Source organism: Martes martes (assembly GCF_963455335.1).
Source record: "Martes martes genome assembly, chromosome: X".
In the NCBI taxonomy this organism is placed as follows: Eukaryota; Metazoa; Chordata; class Mammalia; order Carnivora; family Mustelidae; genus Martes; species Martes martes.
In genome coordinates, this window is record NC_137897.1 from 18,572,424 (window position 1) to 18,593,444 (window position 21,021).

Below are 21,021 nucleotides of genomic sequence, written 5' to 3' on the forward strand. Positions count from 1 at the left end.
CTGATTCTCAGTTGTCCTCCTGCTCTTCTTGATGTGGTCTTCTCTTTTTGTCTTTAGCTATGGAAGATCTCTTCTTCCAACCTTCAGGTGATTATATGCATTTATAGCTTTGTTGTATCTGTGGCAAGAGGTGAGCTGAGAATCCTACTCTCCCATCTTTTTGGGATCCTCCTATTAATACCTATTTCTTTCATTGATTCATGGAAATCTGCAGCTTTCACTAAGGTTTTGGTTAACTTTTTTCAGTTTTTCATTATTTTGTATTTCTTTATTCATTTAAAAACATTTAAATATATTTCACAGTAACTTAAAGGCACTAAGCCATCTCACTGGATCCTTCACACCCTTTCCTTCCTTCCTCCAATTACTCATTCACTTCTTTGACATTAATTGAGTTAATATGCCAGGTTTTATACTAGACCCAAGGACAGAGAAAGAAATAAAACCTAGACCCATTTCTCAAGATTCCTTCAATCTCTTCAATACTTCACTAATCTAGAAAAAAGAGTTTCATGACATGGAACAGAGTTTTTTTGTTTGTTTTTTTTTTAAAGATTTTATTTATTTTATTTGACAGATAGAGATCACAAGTAGGCCGAGAGGCAGGCAGAGAGAGAGAGGAGGAAGCAGGCTCCCTGCCGGGCAGAGAGCCCGATGTGGGGCTCGATCCCAGGATCCTGGGATCATGACCTGAGCTGAAGGCAGAGGCTTTGAGCCACCCAGGCGCCCTGGAACAGAGTTTTAAAGAATGCGTGAAGCTGTGCCAGAAAAGTCTTTGACTTAAATAATTTAATTTCTTTTTTAGTGGATATGATAATTTTGGTCAAGAGAACCTACCCATTGTCCTCAAGCTTCTGTAAGGCCAGCCTTGCTGCCTTCTATAAAATACATTATAGTATACTTATTGACTCATGAGCAGGGTGATCGTAAGAAACATCACAATATTTATTGTCAAGTCTCATTCAAAAGAGAAATTGTTACTGGAGGTAGTACTTTTGAGAAATGGTTTTTGTCTGGCTGAATTATTTGTTCTATAACATCTTGTGCTAAACCTGAAAGTAATAGATTAGTATTCAAAGTGAATCTAAGTATTTTTTTCTTTTATCAATGTTAATGACATTACTCCTTGTGGATATTTGAAAACATTTAACTTTTTATCATAAATAATAGAAATATAGATTTATTTATATAATTTTAAAAATTAAATAAATGCTTATTACTAAATATTAAAAGAAGGAAGTAGTTATTTTAATTAGGGACATCTTTGTTCACCATAAGTGGTTGTCCAGAGCTTGGACTTTGAATTTCTATTTCATATGTTTCTTAAAAATATGAAGAAGGAAACTATGTATTCTTTTCAAAAAACATTTAAAAAGCATAGATGTGCCTTGTTCAGGGAAATAAGCATAGTTAGTGAAAAGCAAGTAATTTGTATGATAATTGTGTCTAAACTTCTGTTAATTGAACTCCATTCCAAAATTTATTAGAGAAACTTTGACATGAAAAAAAATTAGTTTTAAACCATGAAGTACTATATTAATAGGAAATGTTATACTTCACAATAACAATTTAAGGAATTTTAGGGCTAAAATTATTATAAAGTGATTTCCTAGACTTAGTTTACTTAAATGAGCAAGGCTGTAAATGAAAAAATATGAATGAATAAATGCTGTCCTTCAAAGAGAGGAAGAATGGAAAAACAGAAAGAAGAGATCCCTCATTTTCAGTTTTTTGTTCACCATTTGGTGTGCAGTCCTCCAGGGGCTAGGATCAATAGTCCCATTATTTTAATGGGACTATTAATATAAAATTCTGAGAAATTAAGAAAAACACTGTAATGTTAAAACTGAATTTAAAAATTCATATATGCCCATGATTAAATAGTGTATTAGTTATCTATTGCTACATAATATTACCACAAAGTTAGAGGCTTAAAACAAGACACATTTACTATTTCACATTTTCTGCAGGTTGGGAGTCTGGGCGTGGCTTAGCTAAATGCTCTGCTTTAGGGACTCACAGAGGTTCAATCAATGTGTCATTCAAGGCTGTGCTCGCTTCTGTTCCCAAGTGCTGTGGTTATTGGCAGTTTTTCATTCCTTGCAGGCTGCTGGACTGAGGGTCTCAGTTTCTTGCTGGCTATTAGCCAGAGGCTGCCCTTAGTTCTTTTTCAAGTGGCTCTCTCCATAAGTGGTTCACAGCCTGGCAGCTGGCTTCTTTAGAGCTAGCAGGGGAGATACTCTCCTAAGACTGGCATCAGTCATACATATATATGCATCCTGTTGTCTTTGCCATACACTACTGACTAGAAGCATGTCATGATTCCTTCCACTTTCAGGAGGGGAGCACACAGGGACACGAACACCAGGAGGTAAGGATCATGGGGGCCACCCTAGAGCCTATCTGCCTCAATATGTATATTTTTATAGCTCTATCCATAGAAATGGCCTAAAAGCAGTGTCACCTCAGTTATGATGAATGCCCCTGAGTGCTCAGGTTGTGGTCTCTGAAAACCATTCCCCATTAAAGTGCAACTGGGCCTTTAGGAGAAATAGCTTATTCCAAGGCTGGAACAGGGAAAATACAAGGAAAGCCAGGGATATTTTGTTGTGCTAGAAATAAATGACGTTTTTAAAAGATTACTGGGGTTACGTTCCACTGGCCATTGTCATGACATTTAGAGCATTATAAAGACTATGGTGACAAAGAGTTCAAACAGATGGACTCGAAAAGGCACCATTTGAGAAAGCTGTTGAATCAACTACTTACTATGAAAATTGGTAATTATGGGGCACCTTGGTGGCTCAGTTGTTAAGTGTCTGCCTTGGGCTCAGGTCATGAGCCTGGGGTCCTGGGATCGAGCCCTACATTGAGCTCCTTGCTCGGCGGAAGCCTGCTTTTCCTTCTCCCACTCCCCCTGCTTATGTTCCCTCTCTCACTGTCTCTCTCTGTCAAAATAAATAAATAAAATCTTTAAAAAAAGAAAATTGGTAATTAATGGTAAAAAAAAAATAAGCATTTTATCCTGCCTTTCCAGTAGAATTTGTATTTCACGTAACCAAATATCTCTCCAAATGAAGGAAAGCTCTACTTCACAGGTGAATGCTAATTAGTAAATGTAGAAGAGATGATAGATTTTGAAAAGTATCACAATCTTGAATGAAATTACTGTGATACTTATAATGATCATAACACCATACCTATAGGTGTTAAAATGGTTAATGGGAACTGGATTTTTTTTTAAAGATTTTATTTATTTATTTGACAGACAAGTAGGCAGAGAGGCAGGCAGAGACAGAGAGAGGAGGAAGCAGGCCCCCCGCCGAGCAGAGAGCCTGATGCGATGTGGGGCTCCATCCCAGGACCCTGGGATCATGACCTGAGCTGAAGGCAGAGTCTTTAACCCACTGAGCCACCCAGGCACCCCGGAACTGGATTTTTTAAAAACAGATTTTATTTTTAAGTAATCTCTATACCCAGTGTAGGACTTGAACTCACATCCCCACCATCAAGAGTCACATACTCTACCAACTGAACCAGCCAAGCACCCTGGAACTGGGTATTTTTAAAATGCAAAAAGAACAATGGTCACTTCCTAGTTTCAGGGCAAAAATAAAACTGTAAAATGGAATGATTAGGCAATCATCACCTTAATCCATTGGTCAGTCTTAACATCATTAATGGATTAACCATATATTACATGTTTTCTGATATGATTCGGCCTGAATGCCCATCACCTACAGAGAATTCTAGCCAGAAATGTTTAGGAAAAATGTTACAGCAAATACAGAGATAAAAGGACAAACTAAAAAGCACCAGAGGTAGAAACTAAATGAACCAAAAGGTGGCACGTTCTTCAAAGCAACTGTAGAACCGTCTCTTTAATAGTCAACATCGTAACAAAAGGGACCTAAAAATCAGATGCTATGTGTGGTTCTCAAACAGATCCTGTTATGGACCAAACAACTGTTAAGGGCATTTTGTGTCATTTGAGAATTTTTTAATGTAGTCTAGAGATTTGGTGAAATGGACATACGGAGTTTGTAGACTTAAAAAAGCAGGTTATAAAATAGCATGTGATCCAACTGTAATTCATTTTTGTAAGAAGTACACACACATGCACAGACACATATAATGGTATAGGAAAAGATCTCGAAGTACAGGTACCAAGATGTTAACAATGGTGGATATCTCAGTGGGGGCAGGGGCAGGAATATTTATGAGCTGAGCTTCCTATTGTTGTTGTAACAAATTACCACAAATGTAGTGCCCTAAAACAACACCAGTTTGTTCTCTTATAGTTTTGAAGGTCAGAAATAGGAAGAGGCTTATGGGACTAAAATCAAGGCATCTTCAGGGTTGGTTCCTTTTGGAAGTTCTAAGAGAGAATCCATTGCTTGTGTCTTCCGTTTTTTGAAGCTGAGGCTGCCTTAATTCCTTGACTCTGGTTGCATTACTCCAATATATGTTTTTATTGTCACATCACTCTCTCTGTTTCCTGACCCTCCTGTTTCCCTTTCCTAAGGACTCCTGTGATTATATTGGGCCCACTTGGATAATCCAGGATAATCTACCCATTTCAAGAACCTTCACTTAGTCACATCTGCAAAGTCCCCTTTGCCATGTAAGATAACATTCACAGGTTCCAGGAAATAAGGTCATGGACATATCTGAGGGGAGTCATTATTCTGTCCACTATAGAACGTGATGTTTTTATTCTTTACTTTTGTTTATATTTTTAAATATATTTTGTTTTTATGTACTTTATTTTATATATATTTTGTTTATATTTTATATTTAGTATTTGTATGTAATGTGGATGTATTACTTAAAATATATTAGTTAAAAGTAAAAAAAGTTATAGTTTAGTATCAGGTGATATGAAATGTGGTTATCTATAAACTTTAATCTGGCTCCATGTGAAGTTTGAGCTTCATGTTCTGTTATTTTCTTACTTTGTATTTATACGAAATCAGAAAATTTAAATTCACAAGTATACATCCCCAGAAATGGCAGCAAGTGTTTGGTAATTGGGTCAGAGACTTTTGTATGTTGGATTGAACAAGAATCCATAAATTGAGAAGTAATTTCTTCTGTTGAATGTTGCCTCCAGATGCTAAGTGGATGAAATATCAAACTCAAATTCTACAGGGATGAATGTTTCACCTTAGTAGAGTATCACAAGGGGCAGTACCATCCAAGGGTATGCTTTGAAAACACATGGGGCTACTATGGTTGTTGCAGTGATTGATAGGAACCCCCTGGCTAGGGATTAGTTAGTTGGGCAGAAGCCAAGAATATCATATGTCCTTCAATGCATGTGACTTTCTTACAAGGATGAATTTTCCTACATCTTATGTAATTTTCAAACACCCCCTAGGCATTCATGTGTATGAAAAACTTATTTGTAATTATCTGAACCTAAACCTGACTTCATTTTGCATATAAACTCAATGTACTTTTTTCTCTTCCTAAAATTTATTTTTGAAAATATGGGATGCTTTTTACAAATTTGCATGTCATTCCAGCAGTGCAGAGGCCACGCTAATCTCTGTATAATTTCAACTTTAGTATATTGCTGCTGAAGTGAGCATAACTCAAAGTATTTTTTGCATGGTTTTAATATCCTGGAATTTTCCAGGAACGGAACTACTGTGTAAATTGAAAGGAGCATGCTGTTTCGTTTGGAACTTTCCCAAGAATGGCTTAATGTTTTAGAAAATCGTGCCAGTGACATCAGTGCCATTTATGGGCTGGGCTAGATATCTTCCATTTGCCCTTCCAGATTCACTCCACCCTCTCTACCTGCTCTGTGCCATGGGAAGGGGCCGTACCAATTGTTTTCTTTGCCCTCCAGCTTCTGGATTGTTTCACTCAATGGAAATCTGGAAGGTGAAAGAGTAAGATGTGCTACTTGAAATGACCATCAGGAAGTGAGTGTCATCTGATCCATGGAAACACTAAAACTGGATGTGACAACAGTATTCCAATAGAAAATGGTAACACTGTACATACATGACTGAGTCCAAACTGGTCAGAAGGCACAAGTAAAGTGCATGAAGCGATGTTTTAAGCTCCCAAGGTACTGGCTTCTACTGATTTACATCTCCCTTAACCCACATTTATGACTTCCCAGAGAGTTCTCTATGATTGGTTAACAGAGAAAAAGCACAGGCCTGGTTACCTAAGCACGGTTTGCTGGCACCAGCTTAAAAATGGTTGCATTCTAGCCCCTGAAAGATGGTGGTGAAGGAAAATATTCTGGGAGCAAAACTTTGGGCAGGACCTCTTATTGTCCACTTCATGTGGAAGGCTAGATATCCTGCTTTCTCTCTGGGCATGCTGTTGTTGGAAGATGCTGTCCGTCGCAGCCCAGAGCCACACTGCTTGTTCTTCCATGTGCCTGGAACACGAGACCCAGACCGCTCTTTACCTGAGCCCTTTCCCAGGGCTTTTTTTGTAGGGAGCTGCCTTGAAGGATGAAGTGATTATCTCCTTCTGAACAAATAGGAGGCTTGCTCTAAAAGATGTGAATTCCCACAAGGCCAGTGTTCCTTGGCTGTAATGCAAAAGTACATGAAACACACAGTTTGTCCCCTGGGCCCCTCTGCATGGCCCCTGTGGGACTTGGGGAGGGGGGAACCCACACAAATATACTGCTTACCATGTTGCTGGCATCCAGGAAATGGTCACAGGCTAATTTGTTAGCATATAAGCAGGAGAAAAAAAATTCTCAAACCCCGGCAAATACTTATTAGACACTTTGCAGTTAGTTCTATAAACCTTTTGGATAGTATGTGACTTGTACCTGATTTTGCATTGAGGGTTACAACTCCGAATTATTCCTGTGTAGTTTGGGTCCCTTAGAGAAAAATTTTGTGACTTTTATGTTTGAATGACTTATTTTTTGTTTCGTTCAGGCAAAACTCCACTGACAGAGGTGTCACAGCATACTTGTTGGAAAAAACAGGTATGTTTTAATGACTTCATGAAATTATTTGAAAAAGTTTCATGGCAATAATACTAAGGACTAGAGGTAAATGGATTGTCAATATAATAAATCAGAAATTCAGATATTGTCAGTTTTTGCTGTTCACACTGTAGGATGGATAACTTTCCATGCGAATATTCCAATTGCTTATAATTCTTTTTTGCCCTTTTCCTTTCCATCGTAAGTGTTAATCTTCCTAGATCTGTCTTTAATTCTTTGATTTCTAAATAATGGAATTTCAGCATTTGGTCTGGAAAACCACAGGCTGTCCTAACTGCCAGTATAAGAAATCTCAGCAACAGAATAAGACAGTTTTCTGGTTTCTTAATATGTCCTTGAAAATGTTATTACTAACAAAGAGGTCTTGTAAGATATCTGGAACTCAAAACTTCTGGCTTGTTCTGTGAACGTAACTTTGGCCTTAAAAAGCCTGTAATTCTTTCTTTTTTTTTTAAGATTTTATTTATTTATTTGAGAGAAAGAGAGTGAGAGAGAGCATGAGAGGGGAGAGGGTCAGAGGGAGAAGCAGACTCCCCGCCGAGCAGGGAGCCTGATGTGGGGCTCGATCTGAGGACTCCAGGATCACAACCTGAGCGGAAGGGAGTTGCTTAACCAACTGAGCCACCCAGGCGCCTGTCTTTTTGTTTGTATTACTTAATAATGTGTTTCCCTGGTAATGATATTTAAATTGCTATCCTCATGTCCTAAAAGCTCTGAATCCCTATGAGTTTTCTTTAATAGCTAAGTTAATGGAAAATTTGTGTACACACACAAACTTGTATGCAAATGTTCATAGCAGCTCTATTCATCAGAAACTACCAGATGTCCTTCAACAGGTGAATGGGTAACAAACTGGCACATGCGTATAGTGGAGTACTAGTCAGTGATAAGAAGGAAAAAATCTACTGATTCACTCGACATGAATGAATCTCTTTTCTTAGTGGTAAAATATATATAACATCAACATGGATGGATTGTAAATGCATTTTGCCAAGTGAAGGAAGCCAGGTTCTAAGACCCGAAAGTATTGTATAGTGCCATTCATAGGACATTCTGGAAAAGGCGAAACTATAGGGGGATGTATTAGTTTCCTACTGTTGCTGTAAAAAAATAATACAAACTTGGTGGCTGACAATAACACAGATTTATTCTCTTACAGTTCTGGTGGCCAGAAGTAAAAGATTTGTTTCACTAGGCTAAAGTCAAGGTGCTACAGGACTGGTTCCTTCAGGAGGCTCTATGGGAGGATGCATTTCCATGACTTTTCTGGCTTCTGGAGGGTGCCTGTATTACTTAGCTTGTAACCCCTTCCTCACATCACTCCAACCTCTTGCTTCCATCCTTATGTCTCCTCCTACCTCCTTTGACTGTCTTGCTGCTCTCCTTTAAGGACCTTTGTGATTACATTTAGGACTCACCTGGATAATCCAGGATAATCTCCCCATCACGAAATTCTTAATCACATCTGCAAAGTCCATTTTGCCATGTAATGTAACATTCACAGGTTGGAGAGATTAGGACTTGCATATTTTTTCAGGTTGTTATTCAGTCTACCAGGATGGAAAGCAGAGCAGTGGTTACCAGGGATTGTGAGAGAGGGAAAGGTTGAGTACATCATGGGCTGTACCAGGGCAGGGTGGCTATATATGACTCTACAGTTGTCAAAAATCCATAGACTGTTATACCACCAAGAATGAACTTTACTGTTTGCAAATTTTTAAAAATCCATCTGATTGTCAGTGAGCCTAGGGTGGAATGCAGCCTGTGACAAAAGAATCTAATTGTATTAAAATTGCAGGGCATAACTTCGCTAAAGAGGGCAAGGGGAAATGTCAAATAACTTTGAAACACTGTTTTTAAGTTTATGGACACAGAGAATAGATTGGTGGTAGCCAAAGGAGAGGGGTGAAATGTGGGTAAAATGGGTGAAGGGAGTCAAAAAGTGCAAACTTCCAGTTATAAAATAAATAAGTCATGGGGATATAATGTGCAGTATGGTGACTATAGTTAATAAATACTAAATTGCATATTTGAATGTTGCTAAGACAGGAAGTCTTTTAAGTTCTCATTACAAGAAATGGGTATATGGTGGTAGATGTTAACTGGACTTATTGGGGTAAACATTTTGCATTATGTACAAATATTGAATTTTATGTTGTACACCCGTAACTAAAAAATGTATGTCAACTATACTTCAATTTAAAAAAAAATGGTGTTTTGACTAGATATTGTAAGGCTAACAATAAAAAGAACTGTACATAAGTGTACCTACCAAGTCTAGTTGGTAGATATATACAGAAATATAGACATATACATATATACTTAGGGTAGTATACTTAGATATATTTTCTGACTCTGGCTTCTGAAATGGTCTAGAAGCCATGTTACCCCAGCAGCAATGAGCACACCTAGCACCCAGATCTGTGTTCCTAAATATCATTCTTCAGTAAACGGAACCAGGGCTCCTTAAAGAAATGGCTGATTCTAGGGTTGGTGCAGAGAAGATATAAGATGAGTGCAGAACATCTATTAGGACCAGAAGAAGAGGACAATAGGAGCCTGCACATGACCTCTCCAGACCTCTGCTATGAATCATATGCTGTGCTGTATATTCTGACTTTTGTGCTATTTCTATAGCATGTCCTTTTCCTATAATAGACTACATTTGTAAGCCATGTCCTCTTGGGTCCTGTGTGTCTTCTTTAGCATTTGAACCCTACTTACATGCCACTGTTTGTAGAGCTATATATTCGGTTTTTGTAAATGCTACATGACACTAGGAAAAAAAGAGTATATTATTGGGGCACCTAGGTGGCTCAGTTGGTTAAGCAGCTGCCTTCAGCTCAGGTCATGATCCCAGGGTCCTGGGATCGAAGCCCTGCATTGGGCTCCCTGCTCGGAGAAGAGCCTGCTTCTCCCTCTCCCTGCCACTCTGCCTACTTGTGCTCTCTCTCTATCTCTCTGTCAAGTAAATAAATAAAATCTTTTTAAAAAACCAGCATATTGGGGCGCCTGGGTGGCTCAGTGGGTTAAAGCCTCTGCCTTCGGCTCAGGTCATGATCTGAGGGTCCTGGGATCGAGCCCCGCATCCGGCTCTCTGCTTGGCAGGGAGCCTGCTTCCCTCTCTCTCTCTCTGCCTGCCTCTCTGCCTGGTTGTGATCTCTCTGTGTCAAATAAATAAAATCTTTAAAAAACAAAAACAAAAACAAAAAAACCGGCATATTATCTAGTATTCAATACCTGTTTCTTTCCAGGAAGCTGTTAAGGAAGACTTATTAATTGTATTAAGTGATACTATGTCTTTCTTCATATTTTGGCTTTATAAATTCCAAAATAATTTATTTTATTTTATTTTATTTACTTATTTAAAGATTTTGTTTATTTATTTGACAGACAGAGATCACAAGTAGGCAGAGAGAGAGAGAGAGAAGGAAGCAGGCTCCCCGCTAAGCAGAGAGCCCAATGCAGGGCTCCCTCCCAGGACCCTGGGATCATGACCCGAGCCGAAGGCAGAGGCTTTAACCCACTGAGCCACCCAGGCGCCCCTCCAAAATCATTTTTTTTTAAGATTTTATTTATTTATTTGACAGAGATCACAAATAGGCAGAGAGGCAGGCAGAGAGAGAGGAAGGGAAGCAGACTCGCTGCTGAGCAGAGAGCCCGATGTGGGGCTCGATCCCAGGACCCTGGGATCATGACCTGAGCTGAAGGCAGAGGCTTTAACCCACTGAGCCACCCAGGCGCCCCCCAAAATCATTTTTTAAATGTCAAATTGTACTAATGTTTTTCATCTTTGATTTCTTTTCATTTGCATTTCTTTTATGTATTTCCTCTTCTTTTACGTTAATCTTTTTGATTCATTTTGTGTTTCATTTAAATAACATAAAATAGAATTCTTAATCCAATTTGTGAATCCTAATTTTTATATTTTTTAAGATTTTATTATTTTTAAAGATTTTATTTATTTATTTGACAGAGAGAGATCACAAGTAGGCAGAGAGTCAGGCAGAGAGAGGGAGGGGGAAGCAGACTCCCCGCTGAGCAGAAGGCATAGGCTTAACCCACTGAGCCACCCAAGTGCCCCAAAATTTTATTTTTAAGTAATTTCTACACCCCATGCAGGGGTTCAACTTATAACCCCAAGACCAAGAGTCACATGCTCTACCAACTGTGTCAGCCAGGCACCCCTGTGAATCTTAATTGTTTTCCTTTTGAATCTTAATTTTTAATAGCGGTGTGGATTCCAATATATTTATCATGATGACTAATACATTTTTTATTATTCATGTCCTATTTTTTATGCTTTATTTTTTAAAAAAAGATTTATTTGAGAGAAAGAGAGAGCATGAGCAGGAGGAGCAGAGAGAATCTCAAGCAGACTCCATGCTGAGCGTGAAGCCCAACCTGGGGCTTGATCTCACGGCTCTGAGATCACCACCTGAGCCCAAACCCAGTCGGACACTTAACCGACTATGCCACCCAGGCATCCCTTTTTATTCTATCTTTAATGTTTCCTTATTTTTTAAATTTCTGTACATCACTGAGTACTTATCAAGATAAGTGTACTCTTAATCCCCTTTACCTATTTAACCCATGTCCCCTCTCACCTCCCCTCTAGTAGCCATCAGTATGTTCTCTATTGTTAAAAGGCTGGTTTTTGGCTTGTCTCTTTTTTTTCCTTGTTCATTTCTTTCATTTCTTAAGTCTTACACATGAGTGAAATCATACGGCATCTAAAAATATGGAATGCTGCACGAATCTGTGTCATCCTTGCACTGGGACCATGCTAGTCTCTGTATCATTCCAATTTTAGTATTTGTACTGCTGAAGCAAGTAGAATGTACACAGCATTTTAACAGCAAGAAAGCTTTCAACAACTGTTAAGAACATGCCAAAAGGACTTAGGAGCCAACCTAGAGAAGTTTCCCCTAGTCACAGTTGGGATAATTTGAACATCAGTAAGAATAACTGCAGTGGACTGAAACACGTGGAATATGTTTTTGAATCATGAGTTTATAATACTATCAAACAAACTTATTTTTCACCTTTAAAAAAAAACCTGATTGAAATATGGACTTCCAAAATGGTGGGGTAGGGTCAGTAGACACTCTCCCCAGTGAAACAACCATTTAAGTGAAGAAAATTATTTTAAAAACCCAACCATTTAAAGTCTCTGGGATTGTCCCAAGAACATACAGCAAATAGAGAAACATTTATCCAAGACAAGCTACTAGTAAACCTCAGTAAGAACCATGAACTTGTTACTTAAATGGGAGTTTGTGACATTTGAGCCACGAACTGCTTCCCACTTCGCAGCTGAGTCTGATGGATTCCATTTCCTCCCCGCTCCCAATCTAGGGCTATGGTTTCACTCCAGGAAGGGCAGGCCATCAGCATCTCTCAACACCCCAACTCTGTGTTGCAGAAGCTATACCCAGGTAGGTTCAAGGCAGAGGACTGGAGGTCCCATTCCTGTCCAGCCTCCACTGTGGGACAGAAGTTCTACTGCATGAGCAGCAGGCTGCAGTACAGGGACCTGATCTCTCCTGCTCCGGCTTGCTCACAGGCAGAGCTTCCACAGCCAGAGGAGCAGGACAAGAAGGCCAGGGGCCACTGTCCCCAGAAGAGAGACTCTCTCTTTCTTCCGGGGAGACTGGGCTGCGATGACGTGAGCCCGGAGCTGCGTGTGCCCATGTGGAAGGAGGCTGTCTGCTACAGCATGGGATGGAAGAAAGCTGAGGCAGCCGGAGGGCAAAGGCGGCCTGGCCACATCGATGGAGTTCCTGAACGCAGTCAAGCCGAAGGCCAGCACCATGGCTTTCCCTGGAGCGCCATGAGCTTCAGATGAGAGCGCTCACGGGAAGCACCAAGTAGCGTGCAGAGCACAAGGGGAGCCCTCGAGAATGGGCGGGTTTTCTCCCGTCGTCACGACTGCAGGGCTTTCTGCCGTGGAGAGTGGTCGTTCGAAACTGTCGCCCAGCTGTGCCGGTGCGTAGGGAGGTAATTCTCCCCGAGGTTCGAGGTTCGGGGAGCTCTTCCAGTCTGCAGATAGAGATGTGCCTCAAGCTTCGAAACCTTTTCTGCAGAAGCTCCTTCCTGAGCGCCTCTCTGGGCTGGGAGCAGCGGGTACCTGTCCGCCTCGGCGCCGGCCGTCCAGTCTCCGCGGCCGCCGTCCCTCTCCTCCACCTGCGCACGTTGGGTGTCCGGGGGCGCGGACGCGGGGGCCGGTCCTCCCCTCCCCCACGGTTGCCCCCCTGCCCTTCCCTCAGCCCTCCTGGGCCACGGGTGAGGCTCAGGGGGAATAAAGAACTCTGAGCCCCCGGCTGCCCCCGCCCCCCGCCCGGCGGCGCAGGCCGTGGGTTCCGGCCCCTTCCCGGGGCCACCGTCCTTCTAGCTGCAGTGCGGGCGGCTGCGTGCGTGTGCTGCGTGGCTTGCGGGCCACCGGCTGGAAGCCAAGTCCGCGGGAGGAGCCCCCGCGCGGCCCCGGGATCCCGGGAACCCCCGCTGCTCGGCGCAGAGGCCTGGCCCGGGAGCTGGTTGGAAATGCAGAGTCTCGGGCCGTCCTGGCCCCGCTGCTGCCGCAGAAGAGCCTGTTCACAGCACCCCCGGGGGGCGGGGGGCGGGGGTTGTGTGCACATGAAGTTCCAGAAGCTCTGCTCCAGAGCCCAGGTCACAGCCCCTGTAGCCCCTGTATAACGAATCCATCGGTTGTGGCTGCTCACGCGTCATCTTTACAGCGAAGAGCGTCCCAGACTCCTCACCAGACCACCTCGTGTCAGGCTCTGACTCGACCTCTCCCTTCATTTTCATGTGAATTTTCCTCCACGTAGTGTCTTCACCGTCGAGTGGGGACTGCATTGCTGGCCACCCGAGTCTTACATGCACAACTCACACTTGAAACCTGAATTTCACTCGGTCAGATTCCTGCTGTGTCCTTAGCTTACTTCACCTTTTCAAGAATTACGAAACTTTCCACATTTCTGCCAGCGGCTCCTTCCTGTTTTGTTCTCAATTTGGGGTGTTTGTTTCTATTTGCTTTATGTCTGTGTGCAAAAACAAGCAAAAAACATTTGTGGTTCATGTAAACATAGAGCACAACTCAAACCTTTTCCATATGAGATTCTCTGATGAGGAATTCTTATATTCTGTAATTGGTGAGAATATTTTGCTTTAAACTGTAATGTTGAATTATCACTTCTTTTGTCATATTTATTTAATGTATTTTGAGGTGAAAAGTCATTATGTCATGAAAAAGGAGTCTTTGTTCAAAATGTGGCAGATTTTTCAAGAGCTGCTTTAGCAAATGTTGCTAACTGAAAGATCATTCTGTAAGGTAGTTATGTTCTTGGCAAAAGTTAAAAAGTATGAGCACATCAAGAGTTAGCCAAGAAATGAGGATTTGGGAATTCTCTTCTTCTGCTGGAAGGAATATATATTAGTATAGTCATTTTGGAGAGTAATATTGAAAATGTGCCATATCCAGCAATTTTACTTCTTTATACTCCAAGAGAAACTCTTATAAATGTGGGCAAAGAGGCATTTACCGGGGTGTACTAATGTTTCTTAAAGTGTATTGCTGTGTGGCCCGGTTGTCTGTGTATCACCTGGGCCCCTGGTTAAACTGCAGATTCCTTAGCTCTATCTAGCGCCTAGCTACTAAAAATTAGAATTTCTTGGAAGTGAGAGCCAGCAGTCTGCATCTTTAGCAAGATATTCCCTTGCAAATTTGAAAACCATTGCTGTTTTCTTAATCATAAGTGGTCTAGTTTTATTTATTCCATTTTTAATTATGCTAATTCTTTTTAAAATAAGTGCTATTATATTGTTCAGAGGAAAGTGAGAAGGGAGGCAATCGAATATCTGCAATTCTTGCCCCACTCCAAAGATTCGGTGAAATGTAAAGGTAATTTTTTCTTCGTATGTTTATTTTTGTTTGTTTTTTAAACTTGCTGTGGAAAATTTCAAATATATACACAATGAAAATAATGCATCAAACCCCAATGTGCCCATCGTCCAGAATCAATATTTGTCCTTTCATGGCCAATTCTGTTTCATTTATATCCCCCACCCACCTCACCCTCAACCTTCGTGCTTCCCTCAACCTCCCTCATTATTTTGAAGGTCATCTCTGATAGCATATCATTCTCTTTATGAAGTATAGTCGACATACAGTATTACACTAGTTTTAGGTGTACAACGTAGTGTTTCAGCAATTCTATACATTACGAAGTGCTCATCACCACAGTAAGCGTAGTCTGCACCTCTCACCTTGTCGTGTTATTACAGTATTATTGACCATATCCCCTGTGTTGCACTTTTCATCTCTGTGACTTATTTTATAACTGGAAGTTTTACCTCTTAATCCCCTTCACCTACTATGCCCATGCCCCCACCCACTTTCTTTCTGGCAACTACCAGTTTGTTCTCTGTTACTTATGAGTCTCTTTATGTCTTTTGTTTGTTCATTTCTTTTGTTTTTTTAGATTCCACCTGTAAGTGAAATCATGTGGTATTTATTTCTCTCTGTCTGACTTACTTCACTTAACACAATACCCTCTAGGTCCCATCCATGTTGCTGCAATGGCAAAAAAACCTCATTCTTTTTAATGGCTGAGTCATATTCCATAATAGATACATACTCTATCTATCGATCTATCTATCTATCTATCTCCTGCATCTTCTTTATACTTTGATCTATCAGTGGACACTTATGTTGCTTCCGTACCTTGACTATTATAAATAATGCTGCAGGGGCTCCTGACTGGCTCAATCAGCAGAACATGTGACTCTTGATCTCAGGGTCACGAGTTCGTGTCCCCATATTGGGTGTAGAGCTTACTTAAAATAAATAAACAAAATGTTAAAAAATTAAATAAATAAATAATGCTGCAATAAACATAGAGGTGCATATATCTTTTCAAATTAGTGTTTTTATTTCCTTTAGGTAAATACCCAAAAGTGGTATTACTGGATCATATGGGATTTCTATTTTTAATTTTTTGAGCAACCTCCATACTCTCTATCACAGGGGTTGCACTAATTCACAGTCCCACCAACAGGGCACAAAAGGGTTCCCTTTTCTTCACGTCCTTGCCAACATTTGTTGTTTTTTGTCTTTAGGGTACTAGCCATTCTGATAGATATAAGGTATCTCATTGTGGTTTTGATTTGCATTTCTCTGATGATTAGTAATGTGGAGCATCTTTTCATGTGGCTGTTGGCCATCTATAAGTCTTCTTTGGGAAAATGTTCAGGTCCTCTGTTCGTTTTTTAATGGGGTTGTTTATTTTGTTGGTGTTGAGTTTATGTAAGTTCTTTATATAGTTTGGATAAGAACCTTTTATCAGATATGTCATTTGCAAATATCTTCTTCTATTCATTTGGATGCCTTTTTGTCTTGTTGAAGGTTTCTTTTGCTGTGCAAAATCTTTTTATTTTGTTGTAGTCCCAATAGTTTATTTTTTATTTTGTTTCCCTTACCTCAGGAAATGTTATCTATAAATACGTTGCTTAGGCTGATGTCGAAGAGATTATTGCCTATATTTTCTTTTAAAAGTTTTATTGGTTTAGGTCTTACATTTAAGTCTTTGGTCGATTTTGAGTTTATTTTTGTATATGGCATAGAAAAGTGGTCCAGTTTCATTCTTTCGCATGTAGCTGTCTAGTTTTCCCAGCACCATTTATTGAAGAGATTGTCTTTTCCCCATTATTTATTGTGCTTTTATGTGCTTGCCTCCTTTGTCTTAGATTAATTGACCATGTAAGCACGGGTTTATTTCTGGGCTCTCTATCCTGTTCCATTAATCTATGTGTCTTTTTTGGGTGCCAGTGCCAGTACCATACTGTTTTGATTACTGTAGTTTTGTAGTACAGTCTGAAATCTGGGATTATGATACCTCCAGGTTTGTTCTTTTCAAAATTGGTTTGGCTACTCAGGATATTTTGTTGTTCCATACAAATTTTAGGATTATTTTTTCTGTTCTCTGAAAAATGCTATTGGTATTTTGATTGAGAATGCATTGAATCTGTAGATTGCTTTGGGTAGTGTCAACATTTAACAATATTAACTCTTCCAATCCATAAGTATAATATATTTTTCCATTTGTTTGTGTCATCTTCGGTTTCTTTAATCAGTGTCTTATAGCTTTCAGAGTATGGGTCTTTCATCAGTAGTATATCATTTTATCGAAAACATTTTGATAATGTATCTCTAAAAGATAAGGTATCTTTTTAAGATTTAATCACATCAGGGGCATCTGGGTGGCTCAGTGGGTTAAGCCTCTCCCTTCAGCTCAGGTCATGATCTCAGGGTCCTGGGATCAAGCCCTGCATCGGGCTCTCTGATCAGCAGGGAGCCTGCTTCCTCCTCCTCTCTCGCTGCCTGCCTCTCTGCCTACTTGTGATCTCTGTCAAATAAATAAATAAAATCTTAAAAAAAAAGATTTAATCACATCATTATTACACCTAAACCAAATTGACAATAAATTGTTTATATCCAGTTCATGTTGACAACAATTTGGTGTTCACATTTCTCTGTCTTACTTTTTTTTACACTTGTTTGTTTGAATCAAGATCGAAATAAAGTTCATACAGTGCATTTTATTAATAATGTCTTTTAAGTCTTTTCTTATCTATTGGTTTCCCCTCAAATTTTTTGGTATAGTTTATTTGTTGAAGAAAGCAGGTCCTATAGTGTTTCCCACCATCTGAATTTTGTTGATTGCATCCCTGTGGTTCGTCGATATGTTTCTCTGTTCCCTGTATTTCCTGTAAATTGGCAGTTAGAGCTAAAGAGTTGATCAGGTTCAGGTTTGATTTTTTTAGTTGATGGCTCTGTGTACTTTTGTCACGAGGTATATGTCTAGTTGTCGTTCTGGTTAGCAGCCATTTCTGTTCGTTGCCTAGATCTATTAATTCACTTGGGGTTGCAAAATGGTTCTATTCTAATTCCATCAAGTCTTCTTCATGTATTTGTAGAATTATTAAAAGAAAATCACCCCATCAGCTGTTTGTTTAGCCTGAGGAACATATCATACAGGATCAGTGCTTCATCTTTCCTTTTACTAGTTTTCAAAACAATAATTTGGTTCTCTACCATTCTGCAAAGGTGATCATTTTTTTAAAATTCAAAATATAATACACATGCTATAAAATTCACTCTTTTAAATTGTACAATTTACCAGTCTCTAGTATATTCACAAAGCTGTGCAATAGATCATTTAAAAAAGTCTCATTATAAACTCACAAACATACTTGATGTGTTTCATTCCACAGGAGTTAATCCTTTGACATCCAAATTTTTTCATCTTTAGCTAACTAGAGCCTCTATAAACTGGTCCCTGAGACTCTCTGACACACCCCTAGTGAGCTTTGACATTTTCTTTTCTTGCTTTCTGTTATGAGGAGATATTCCTGGTTTGCTATGTACTTTTCTGCCCCAGCCCAGGAATCCGTCATTTCTTCCAGAAACCCTGGTTCCTTTAGTGGAAAATTGTACATAGAGGCCCAAGGCTGGGGACCTGGCAGGTCATTGTTTCTAGGCCTCACATATCGATTTTCACCTTTTTAGTGGAGGAATTTGTTTGCTGTGTTCTGTGATTTATAATCCATGAGAATTTGGCTATTGGTGACTTTCAGGAACTAAACAATGTCTTATTCAACTAATGACTTGTGTGAAAAAATACTGTTTGAAAATCACCTAATTGTCAGTCACTGTTTATTTAAAAATTATTTCCCTTGGGGAGGGTGTGTGGCTTAAAGGCTCAGATTAAAAATTCTTACTTGACGTTAATTATAGCCAGCTGAATTCCAACATGATGCAACTTGCTCATGTTAAGATAAGTGTAACTTAAGTATCAAGTATCAGATAAATGGTTCATTTTTATAGGGCATGCTTAGTTCAATAAAACTAGGGCCTTTCTAGGGGAAAGTGAATAATTTTCAACCTTACGGATATAAAATAATGAATTACCACAACTTTATTCAAGAAGGTCTCTGTTTTCTAAGGCAATAATTTACTGTTTCCCATTTGGATTTCCATCAGTCAGTGACGTGGAATGAAAATCAACAGCTTCTTTTCTTCTTGTTGTTCTGTTCTTTTCTTTCTTTCTTTTTTTCCTAACAGCTTCTTTTCTGACTAATCTTTCTCTGGAAAAGTGATTGAAAGGCCTGGTATTATTTCTGGCTCAAGGACCTATAAACATGTCAGGGATTTTAGTTAAGTTATTAAAACACTGTCAAAACCTTGAGTAGAAGCTTTTAACTATCTGATATACATTAACAGCTCTGAAGGAACAAATAAATTTTAGCACATAACCAAAATCCATTTGACTGCATTGAAAACATCTATTCTGTATTCACAGCATATGCTTCTGAAATATTCCACTCTCCATGTACCTAAATAAAATTTCCTTTTACTGTGTGCTTATTTAAGCGAGAAAATGAAAGCACTTAAGAATGTTTTTATTCTGCCACACACAGCCTCCTTATTTGCAGTTCCCCAAGGGCAAGCACCACATCTTTTTACTCTCTGTGCCCAGAATTCTATAGGTCCCAAATACCAAAACATTGAACAAAAGCAGCAATGCAAGATAGGCTGTCGTTCAGTGTAAGGTGTCAGGTCCTTAATCACTCACTGCTTGGTTACCAAATGCTTTCATTGATCTTAGGTGTCCTCCAGGTCCTAGTGTGAATATTTTCAGAAACTCTGTTCTGTGTGTTACTATAAGATTGAACAATTTCTGATCTCTGTTGTTTATACTTTCTTTGTTCCTTTATTTTATCATGAGTATTTTATATTGAGTGTACTGCTAGTAAAATGATCTTCATCATACACTGTTGTTTATGGCCTTCCATAAATGGATTTAAAGTACAAATTACTTTCCCTTTCTTGACAACTTATAGTTGAGCTCATCTGTACAATCAGCTATAGAATATTTGTTGTACTGCAAAAAAGTTTTATCTAATATAATTAATAGAACCAGGGCATTGTTTCCTTGTTTCCCAACAAAGTTAATAGTCTCTTTTGTATGAAAAATAATGGTAAAGGGCTTTTGAAAAATCTAAAGACCTAAACTACTTCTGGACTTCTAAATTGAGGAAACATCTTTTTCTTTCATGATCCCCGATACTGTTTTCTGAAGTGCTTTATATTGGTGTACTTAGAAGTATTTGATGGTAATTATGGAAGAACTAACAAGAATGCTGAGTTAGGTTTTTGTATTCATGCTGCTTGTAGCTACATGGTGATGAGGCCCCATTCTTGACATACCATAGCATTAAATGGAGGCCCTTGGAAAGTACTTAAAACACTGGTTATCAGTTTTTTGAAGTTATTAGTATGCACACATAAGCTATTTCCCATATTTTACTTGAACAAGTATTAGTTTTATTTACCTTTCTGTGAATACAGTCTGTATCACAACCTAATGCAATTTTCTAGAAATGGTGAAGACATGTTGTCATTCACCATTTTTGAAAGGAAATTTAATCTCTTGCAAAAAAACAAAGGTAAAGCCTGGAGAGGAAAGTTACCCTCCAGTGTGTCTTCAGAGATTTCTCATTATTATACCTTTGTTTTTCCTTCTTGAAAGCATTTTATAATTGTAAAATTTCTGAGGGAAAGGACAACTTGCATTATGGGAGTTATAAAGTTATGACAGGAACCTAAATACATGGCCTCTGTATTTGAAGAGACTTCACACCGGTATGCTATTTGCTTTATAACCTTTGTGTTCGTTACTGTTTAAAAATCTCTTTTTTAACATTTAGTGAACTGAAGAAATAAAACGTCAGATTCTGGATTAATATAAGGATTACATTGCTTAACGTTTAACTAGTTAACTTGTAAACATAGTTTGGGTCCCAAGTTCAGTATGGAAAGCATGAAAACTTAATGGAAATGCAAATATGCATTTTTGGAGTTCATAAATGCTTGTTTATCAAATACATATTTTTTTGCTCTTAAATATTTTTAAACTTTAAAAGGCTTGTTTTAGTTTGTAAAATAAAAAACCAACTATACTCAATTC